This window comes from Tachypleus tridentatus, chromosome 12 (genome assembly GCF_004210375.1).
Source record: "Tachypleus tridentatus isolate NWPU-2018 chromosome 12, ASM421037v1, whole genome shotgun sequence".
Taxonomy (NCBI): domain Eukaryota; kingdom Metazoa; phylum Arthropoda; class Merostomata; order Xiphosura; family Limulidae; genus Tachypleus; species Tachypleus tridentatus.
In genome coordinates this window covers 121,323,139-121,334,314 of record NC_134836.1, presented here as the reverse complement: position 1 = coordinate 121,334,314, position 11,176 = coordinate 121,323,139, and the positions used below count along the sequence as shown (strand labels likewise).

The window sequence follows — 11,176 nt, the reverse complement described above, 5'->3', positions numbered from 1 at the left end:
CAGTTGACACATAACAACAACAAAGGGAATCTAACCAGCCGACTCTTGGTGATGGGTGATCGCATACACACACATAATGGTTCATTTTTGTGATACGATTACGAGACTTCTTGTGGCAAGGAATAAAATATATTTGTTTGAAACTGGTTCTCGCTGGTTAATTTTTTAGGATATTTATTATATTTTTTATCTCATAAATTCATAGTTGGTTTTTTATTCCAATTACCATATTACTTCTTTTCCTCTTTTCTGGTCACTTTTGGATTCACTAAAAATAATTCGACATACCACCAACTATGTCTCTCACAGCAAACTAAGTTCAAAATCACAAACACAAATACCCAATAAACAATCAGCAGTAAATAAAACGGTTTCTTATTGGAGTTTTATTGGTCATCACAGTAAAACGGTTGCTCATATTTTATTGTAACTGTTGACCTTTAAACCTTTAATTTTGAGTGTCACACGTGCAACACAGCATGCCACGACACATCCTTTGGCAAACACAGTTTTATGGTACCCTGGTGGGACAGCAGCATGTCTGATGATTTGCAACATTAACATCAAGGATTCGATTCCTCACTGTGGACAAAGCTGATAGTCCAATGTGGCTTTGCTACAGAACAACTAACCTAACAAACGAAATTTGACACTTAACGACAAGCTGACTGTGACACTAGGTATTTAGGGCATACTACTAGTGTATACAACCCTGAAAACTTTCGTGGGCTGTTGACAGTGTTAACATTACTTGGATCAAAATGGATGAAAACAATCAAGTTGCACTGTAAATGTTGATGATGAATTATTACCAAATGAACTATTAGTTACCAAAACGACAGAACGTGCAATTAAAGAACGAAACGCACGTTTCTGTAAAGTACACAGTTTGTTCGAGCGTAAACTACGAACACCTGATTTCCTGTGTTATTTAATATAGCTTGTTGGACATCACGTATTCCATTGTTAGCTTTCTTGTTATAGAGGTGCTCAAGCTTTTGTTTTTTTTTTGTATAAAGATGTTTAGGGAATTTCCTAAATGACGTAATTCTTAATGTCATGACTATTCTATGTCATTCAGTGACAGACTACGTGTTTGACACCACGCTGAATGTTCGTGTGGGCACAGAAAATATAAATAAAAAACGTTTACTATTTTTCCTCGCTGTGCAACAAAAGAAAATTAACAAAGAGCTCAAGAAGTCTCGAGACGCTTATTTGAAATTCCTGAATATACGTTTTGCGTCATCGCTTTTATTGACGTCCAAAAACAAGCAATAAGAACAATTTATTAAAGTATACTTTTAGAGAGAAAAAAAATCTAAAGTCTCTGAACAATTCTCTAAGAATCTAATTTATTTCATTTTATTACCTTCGCATTTTTTTCATGTTTGACAAGTCACTGTCTTTGCAACATTTGTCAATTTATCAATTGGCTCGGTGGGGGCTCACTGGAGGACACGCCTTCTCACTTTTTTATTAACGGGAAGAAGCTAAGGATTGGTTTATTTTGTTTCGAATTTCGCGCAAAGCTACACGAGGGCTATTTGCTCTAACCGTCCCTAATTTAGCAGTGTAAGAATAGAGGGAAGGCAGCTAGTCATCACCACCCACCACGAACTCTTGGGCTACTCTTTTACCAACGAATTGACCATCACATTATAACGCTCGCACATCTGAAAGGGCGAGCATATTTGTTATGACAGGAATTCGAGCCCGCGACACTTGGATTACGAGTTGAGCGCCCTAACCACCTGGCGGTGAGTAGTGTTGACCAGCTGCCTTTCGTCTAGTCTATTGTTGCTAACTTAAAGATAGTTAGCTCTGGTGATCTTTATGTAGCTTTGCAGGGAATTCAAGCTAAACGACCCATATAACTCCTATTTTAACTGGAAATATAATCTTTAAATATTTTCTCTTACAAAGGGTACAGCGAATAAGTCTTCGGATTTACAACGTTAAAATCAGGGGTTCTATTCTCTTTGGTAGACACAGCATATGACCCAATGTGGCTATGTTATAAGAAAATACACACACATACACTGCTGGCCAAAATCTTAAGGCCAATGAACACAAAGAAAAAATATGTATTTTGCGTTGTTAGACTCAACCACTTATTTGAGTAGAGCTTCCAAAAATGAAAATAAGAAAAGGGAAAATAAAAAAAAACTTTTAGCATTTAATAGGGAAAATGTGAACACAATGAAATTAGCCTAAATACTAGTTGGTCAAAAGTTTAAGACCATACTGAAACAAAGCGTTAATCGGTAAACACGTAACGAAATTTGGTCATTTATGTTCAACATATCCCGCTGACATCTCCTGTGTTACATTATGTTAAAACATGGCAAAGGCTAAAAAGTTGACAGAGTTTGAACGTGGCAGAATTGTCGAGCTGCAAAAGCAAGGTCTCTCTCAACGTGCCATCGCTGGTGAGATTAGGCTTAGTAAAACTGTTGCTGTAAATTTCTTAAAATACCCTGAGGGATACGGAACGAGAATTTTAAGTGATAGGCCCAAGAAAATTTCGCCGGCGTTGAGCAGGAGGATTCGACGGATTGTCCGGCAAAACACCAGCCGATCGTCGAACCAGATTAAGGCACTTACGGACGCTGCAATCCACAATGCCTGCAGGACGTTTTCATGGCGAATAACGTAATTACTTTGGACCATCCAGCGTGTTCGCCCGAACTGAATTCCATTGAAAATGTTTGGGGTGGATGGTAAGGGAAGTCCATAGAAATGGACGTAAATTCCAAACAGTGCATGATCTTCGTGAAACCATCTTCTCCACTTGGAATAACATTCCAGCCAGCCTTATGCAAACGCATATATCGACCATGCCAAAGCGAATGTTTGCAGTTATTCGCAATGACGGATATGCAACTCGCTACTGAGACCTCTTGTTGGACATTTCCTACCCTGTTTAGGACTTCTTTTTGGTATGGTCTTAATCTTTTGAACAGCTGGTATTTAGGCTAATTTCATATTGTTCACTTTTTCTCTATTAAATGCTAAAAACTTTTATTTTTATTTTCTCTTTTCTTATTGTCATCTTTCTAAGCTCTATTGAATGAAATAAGTGGTTGAGTCTAACAACGCAAAATGCACATTTTTTCTTTGTGTTCATTGGCCTTAAGATTTTGGCCAGCAGTGTACATACATTCATGTAAATACTTTGATAATATACAGTGTGTCCATAATTATCCATTTGTTCTCATTTCTTTCTTTTATTTTCCAGATAATAAACCCTTTATTGTACCGATTAAAGAAAAGATCAATCGTGTTCTATGGCTGATCTGAAGTCTGTGTCAGTCGTCAGAAGATGATTCAGATCTCATTAGAATAAGGAAGCTCCCCACAAAAATACAATTCAGAACTGGATGAAAAAAATTTAAGGAGACTGGTTCCATTAACGATAATCCACGAACTGGAAGCCCTAGGGTAAAAGACGAGACTGTTGTCTGTAGAACAGAATCGTCCACAAAAATCGGTACTACTGTTGTCTGTAGAACAGAATCGTCCACAAAAATCGGTACTACTGTTGTCTGTAGAACAGAATCGTCCACAAAAATCGGTACTACTGTTGTCTGTAGAACAGAATCGTCCACAAAATCGGTACTACTGTTGTCTGTAGAACAGAATCGTCCACAAAATCGGTACTACTGTTGTCTGTAGAACAGAATCGTCCACAAAAATCGGTACTACTGTTGTCTGTAGAACAGAATCGTCCACAAAAATCGGTACTACTGTTGTCTGTAGAACAGAATCGTCCACAAAAATCGGTACTACTGTTGTCTGTAGAACAGAATCGTCCACAAAAATCGGTACTACTGTTGTCTGTAGAACAGAATCGTCCACAAAAAATCGGTACTACTGTTGTCTGTAGAACAGAATCGTCCACAAAAATCGGTACTACTGTTGTCTGTAGAACAGAATCGTCCACAAAAATCGGTACTACTGTTGTCTGTAGAACAGAATCGTCCACAAAAATCGGTACTACTGTTGTCTGTAGAACAGAATCGTCCACAAAAATCGGTACTACTGTTGTCTGTAGAACAGAATCGTCCACAAAAATCGGTACTACTGTTGTCTGTAGAACAGAATCGTCCACAAAAATCGGTACTACTGTTGTCTGTAGAACAGAATCGTCCACAAAAATCGGTACTACTGTTGTCTGTAGAACAGAATCGTCCACAAAAATCGGTAAGACGGAAGAAGGTGTTCCTGTTCACAAAATTATTTAAGCAAGTGTGCATGTTTCAAGTGTTGTTGGAAGAATGGTGGATGTGTTGAAAGTTAACATTCTTACAATTAAATATGCTAACTCTTGAATAAAGAGATTTTACAGATTGTGTACATCTTATATATTCTATATATCTTATATAGAACCGAAGATATTAAAGGACTTTATGGACTCCCTTCATTTCTATTATTTCAATTTCACTAAATAAGTTTCACTGAACTTTCTCCGTACGTTCAGCTGTGGGTGCGTTATAAAAGTTGCAGTCAATTATTTTATTTGGTTGAAAGCCAGTGTGGTGGCACATGCTGTTGATTGGCTGGTTGGCTTCTTTCTCGTCAGTAATTCGATATTATGGACAGCTATACTTTAATCGTAGGGGTCTCTGACCTAGCTGTTTAGCTCACGTGCGCTTAAGGGGCCAATTAGGTTAAACGCTCCTAATTCGGACAAACAAACAGTAATGCAGATTTAATCTCCCTAAATTTTGTTTTGTTTATCAAAATAGTAATATTGTATTTTACCATAAATATACCTGTGAAAATTAAGATTTATATTAAGAAAAACAATTCGCGATTTTTAACGTCCATGTTAAGAAAGAGCGACAGGTAGAAACATTGCGCTTAGACCAACTGTGTCACTGAAATTTTTACGACTATTTATATTATATATAACTGGAAACACCTAGATGATATGATTTAGTATTGTAGGTTACTGTGTCACCAGTTTGAGGGGCAATGTTTTGTTGTATTTAGATTTCTGTATAAAATGGAAGATTAGTAATAGAATATATTTTTTGCAAAGTTTAAATAAGTTTTATTCACGAGAAGAACGAATGAGAGAATCGTCAATATTCTTGTCCACGCGAAAAAATGAAGATGGTGGGTCTACAATGTTCTTATATATGTTGTAACATGAAGAATAAATAGTCGTTTTATTTGGGTTAAGTTCAAGGAAAATAAATGAGGTGTTATTTTATTTAGGGTAAGATGAGGAGAAGTAAATAAGGTGTTATTTTATTTGGGGCAAGATGAAAGAAGGTAAGTAAGGTGTTTTTTTTATTTAGGGTAAGATGAGGAGAAGTAAATAAGGTGTTATTTTATTTGGGGCAAGATGAAAGAAGGTATGTAAGGTGTTATTTTATTTAGGATAAGATGAGGAGAAGTAAATAAGGTGTTATTTTATTTGGGGCAAGATGAAAGAAGGTATGTAAGGTGTTATTTTATTTAGGGTAAGATGAGGAGAAGTAAGTAAGGTGTTATTTTATTTGGGGCAAGATGAAAGAAGGTATGTAAGGTGTTATTTTATTTAGGGTAAGATGAGGAGAAGTAAATAAGGTGTTATTTTATTTGGGGCAAGATGAAAGAAAGTAGGTATTTATTTAATTATGACCAGAAGAAGGGGTGTTGTATATGCTATGTTATCTGGGTTTTTTCTTAGTTAAATATGTTAACTATTATTCTATATAGAGCTAGGAAGAGGTGGAAGATAAAGGAGTGATTCTTGGGGGTACACAGAGATGGCGCTAGTGGTAGGAGGGAGGGACTTTTCCACCGCTAGGGATCATGAAATTGTTCCTAAATTTTGATCATGATCACAAAAATCTATAGCTATCCCATAACAAGTACCGTAGAATACAGATGTATATTATCGTAAGTACATGCTAACTTATCTCTCTAACTGACCAGTAGCATGCGGTCCAGGAACACTCCTTGCCTCAGAAAAACACTTATTGTAAGTCCTTTCGTATTGTTCTTAAGGAACGTATATGTGTGTTTTCTTATATCAAAGCCACATCGGGCTATCTGCTGAGTCCACCGAGGGGGAATTGAACCCCTAAATTTAGCGTTGTAAATCCGAAGACTTAACGCTGTACCAGCGGTGGTCTTACGGAAAGAGTTTTTTTTTTTTTCTTTTATATATGATAAGATAATGAAAACGTTCGAGTTATGTTTTATATATGATCAGATAGCGAAGCTAAAGTTGAAATTCCATTTTGTATTGGTTGAGATAATGAACGGGTCTGAGCTGTGTTTTATTTGGGCAACAAAATGTTTGAACAACGTTTCATGTGAAACGTGAAGTATCGATCTAATATGGAGTATTGTTCTAATATAGCTTGTGTTTGTTTGTTTGTTTGTTTGTTTGTTTGTTTTAGAAATTCGCACAAAGCTACTCGAGGGCTATCTGTGCTAGCCGTCCCTAATTTAGCAGTATAAGACTAGAGGGAAGGCAGCTAGTCATTACCATCCACCGCCAACTCTTGACTACTCATTTACCAACGAATAGTGGGATTGACCGTCACATTATAACGCTCCCAGGGCTGAAAGGGCGAGCATGTTTGGCGCGACTGGAATGCGAACCCGCGACCTTCAGATTACGAGTCGCACGCCTTAACACGCTTGGCCATGATATAGCTTGTGACGTACTTATATCGTATCTTTACTTTTAATGGAAGGTGAAATTTCTGTGGGCAAGAACAATTCGAAAATATTATACATTTATGAAACTTAAAATTTTAATGATTTCACGTGTTTTAAAAATTACGAAGGTGTTTTTAATAATTTTCGCTTCCAGTCATACGATGTTCATTGCTGTTTTTATTTGTATTTAGCACGTTGAAAGAATCCAGCCATAAAGTTATTTGGGTCTGTGTTGTTTTGGTTGTTCGTGTCTTAAATCAGTCGTTTGATTTTCTAATTATCATTTTGACAGACGTTTCAGTTTTCTCCCGTCCTCTAGAGGGGGTGTAGCTCAATGGTAGAGCATTCGACTGCAGATCGAGAGGTCCCTTGTTCAATCCTGGGCGCCCCCTCTCTGTTACTTTTGGCCCGGTATGGCCAGGTGGGTTAAGACGTTCGACTCATAATCTGAGGGTCGCGGGTTCGCATCCCCGTCGCGTGAAACATGCTCGCCCTTTCAGCCGTGGGGGCGTTATAATGTGACGGTTAATCTTTCTATTCGTTGGTAAAGAGTAGCCCAAGAGTTGGTGGTGATGACTAGCTGTCTTCCCTCTAGTCTTACACTGCTAAATTAGGGACGGCTAGCACAGATAATCCTTAAGTAGCTTTGTGAGAAATTTAAAACCAAACCAAACCCTATCTTCTATCGGCAAGCCCCTGGTGGCTCAGCGGCAATTCTGTGGGCTTATAACGATAATCAGGTTTGATAATATCTTTGGTGAGCACAGCGAAGTCAGCCCATCACGTAGTCTAGCGCTTAATACCAAATAAATCAATTATTGCCAGCAATGATTCTTTCCACTCCAATGAACCCACTTGAAGTAAAAGTGTATTCTCAAGATGGCTAGCATGGGTATTAAAACTTTAATTAAAACAAAGTACAGAACAACGTTTCGACCTCCTTCGGTCATCTTCAGGTTAACAAAGAGAGTTTAAAACTGACCCTCGGTGGGCACGTGTCTTAGGGACAAGAGAGTGAACAGGTACGAGATTGTAGGGGGCGTTGTAGTTAGATGTTGGGCTATTAATTAATATAAGTATAAAGGTGTTCCTTTATATTGGTTTAAGTTCTTGTATAAGCCAGGCTTCTTTGGTTTTGTGTTTGTATTTGTACAGATTGTGTAGCTTAGCTCTTAGCAATACACAAAACCGAGACTCGAAGGGATGACGTGGATCTGCGTCAGTAGCCGGAACTATCGGTATCTACAAGTGGGTTTCTCGACATCACTGAGTATTGACATCTGTCCTCTGTCCACCGCGGCTACTGAAACACGATTTTTAATGTTGTTTAACCCGGCAGATAACGTAGAGTCACTGTAGGCGGAGGGGACTGTAGTCTAACGAAATGAATGACCTTCTAGTGAAAATAAAACATGTGAGTCACGTGTCGAAAATGGCTTCTTTCTGTTTCCTTCTTTGATTTGGAAATACGTGAAGAAAGGACGGTTCAGTGGACTTTCAAACAAACTTATTTATTTTGATTAAGTGACAAATATACCCGAAACACGCTGGTGCCACCAGCTACCGAGTAATATGTTGATGAATGGGTTCATGCATAGAGTATTGTAGATGTCGCTATAGTATTTTTATCATTATTTTTTAGCAACGGGTAGATTCTGTAATTTAAATGTAACAAAAAATTCAACTCGTTTTCAAAACGAAAATACTTTTTGTTATACGAAGAAAGGAAAACGGATTCGTTGCGAGGTTACTAATTTAAACTACAGATGAGAGGTACAAGTTTTTTTGTTAGAAAACCAGTTTACCCCTTATCTAGTGGACCTGAAAACAAAACTAAAACCATATCACACATAATTCACGAAATTAGAATGGTATGAAACAGATTACGTGAACAAGTAATGAAGTAAATTATACTGAATACTTCTAACACTGGCCAGCACTTAGGTCATGGGTCAGCGAGCACGTTTGAATGTTCCCATTTGTTTAATATAATGTCACTGACCGCTTTCAGCCAATTAGATATTTGTAGCTAAATTAGTCACGTGTGAAAGTGTTACTGTCTTTGTTATTCCAATATACATCTATAGCTGAATTAATCATATGTGGAAATGTTAGCCTAGTTAAATGTCTATAGGTAAACTAGTCACGATATGACAATATGTCTTTGTGACTCCGTTTCAACGCTGATATCAATCGAAAGTTCGAGATATAAATTATAAATCAATATATTTATATTGATTTGTGTATCTAAACCAAGACCATTATCCGGCAAAACTGTGTGTGTGTGTGTGTGTGTAGTTTGGTGATACTTGCGTGTTTTCTGAACCCCTCCCCCCCCCTGGAGTAGAAGAGTGGCATGTTTTGGATTTGATGGTTTTACAATGGAATTTTTTGCTATGTTAAAATACGACACCATCAGAAAGAGCATGACTGGACGTAGCGGCGTGGACTGTAACGACGTGGTGAGGCCCCAGAATTGTTTAAATATGCGGTTCGGTTGATTTTGCAGCAGACTGTGGATTTCAGAGGTAGCGAGCCGAATTCAAGTCTGTGCGAAACCACAAAATATTACTCGTTCCTTAAGCTCTAGTTGTGTCATAAAAGTGACAGTCAATCCACTTAGGATACAAGGTAGCCTACCGCTGACCAACTTTTTCTACTCTGGCCAGCAGCTGAAAATTACAGACTGCAGTAAATAGTTTCAGTATCTCTGTCATAAATACAAAGGCCCGGAATGGTCAGGTGGTTAGGGCGTTCGACTCGTAGGGTCGCGGGTTCGAATTCCCGTCACACCAAACGTGTTCCTCCTTTGAGCCATGGGGTGTTACAATGTTACGATCATTCACACTATTCGTTGATAAAAGAGTAGCCCAAGAGTTGGCGGTGAGTGTTGATAACTAGCTGCCTTTTCTCCACTCTTACATTGCTAAATTAGAGATGGCTAGTGCATATAGTCCTCGTATAGCTTTGCATAAAATTCAAATCCGTTGTAATGTAACTTTGTATCTAACGCTCTGTATTGGTTCCTGTAGAAATCGGACTGTTACACGTTTGCAAGCAACTAAATCTTAGCAGTGGCAAAGAAAAGGCGTAAAGAAATGAGTGTAGTTTAATCTGATGTTATTTCAGGAGAAAAATTTAAATGAGACGCACTGGTCAGAGTTGCAGAGGATCTTTTGAGGTCCTGGGGCAACATTGACCACAGAAGATAAGCGGAGAGAGACTGAAAACACTCCTTCATGGACCTTCATTCGGTTTCATTTCTTTCGGATTTAACCCCCCAGTGGCTCAGCGGTATGTCTGCGGACTTACACGCTAAAACCCGGGTTTCGATACCCGTGGTGGGCAGAGCACAGATAGCCCATTGTGTAGCTTTGTGCTTAATTCAAAACAACAACAACAAAGTACAGTAGGCATGTTAATGATACTCCCCCTAGTTTACGCCTTACACATCGTATCCGATGTTTTATTAACTATTAAAAAGGACCGGCATGGCCAAGCGCGTAAGGCGTGCGACTCGTAATCCGAGGGTCGCCGGTTCGCGCCCGCATCGCGCTAAACATGCTCGCCCTCCCAGCCGTGGGGGCGTTATAAAGTGACGGACAATCCCACTATTCGTTGGTAAAAGAGTAGCCCAAGAGTTGGCGGTGGGTGGTGATGACTAGCTGCCTTCCCTCTAGTCTTACACTACTAAATTAGGGACGGCTAGCACAGATAGCCCTCGAGTAGCTTTGTGCGAAATTCCAAAAACAAACAAAAACAAACTTTCGGATTTTGCTCACAGCTGCGCAATCTGCGTAAACCATTTAATTTAACTTTTGTTTTGGAATTTTGCACAAAGCTACTCGAGGGCTATCTGTGCTAGCCGTCCCTAATTTAGTAGTGTAAGACTAGAGGGAAGGCAGCTAGTCATCACCACCCACCGCCAACTCTTGGGCTACTCTTTTACCAACGAATAGTGGGATTGACCGTCACATTATACACCCCCACGGCTGGGAGGTCGAGCATGTTTTAGCGCGACGCGGGCGCGAACCCGCGACCCTCGGATTAGGAGTCGCACGCCTTACGCGCTTAGCCATGCCGGGCCATCCTAATTTAACAGTGACAGATTAGAGAGGGCAGAAAGTTAACAACAACCCTTCCTCTTAACTCTTAGGCTACTGTTTCACCAGTGAATAGTGTGATTGGCCGTAACATTTATATCGCATCCAGAGCTGAAAGGACGAGCATATTTGGTAAGACAGGGATTTGAACCTGTGACTCCCATATTGTGAGGCGAAAGCCCTATCCACCAGGCTATCAAATCTAAGACAAGTACGGCGCAATGAAAATGAATTGAGTTACACTTTCTAATGAATTAGTTTATTGTAGTTGTCTTTATTATTAACGTAACTTTCCGAAACTGCTTTCTCTTCTGGCGGTCTCAACTCTCTCCCCCATCCCCCCGATGTAAAAAGAGGTTCAGAACAAACAGTGTTACGAACCCAGAGATAAAAATATTTCAAGCTAT

General features: G+C 39.0%; 1 non-coding gene across 1 annotated transcript; it reads left to right on the top strand.

Annotated features, from left to right (window-relative positions):
* Positions 1-6,986: 6,986 nt before the first annotated feature.
* Positions 6,987-7,058, top strand: TRNAC-GCA (transfer RNA cysteine (anticodon GCA)). Its single transcript has one exon. It is a non-coding gene; the product is annotated as a tRNA-Cys (tRNA).
* The last annotated feature ends 4,118 nt before the right edge of the window (positions 7,059-11,176 follow it).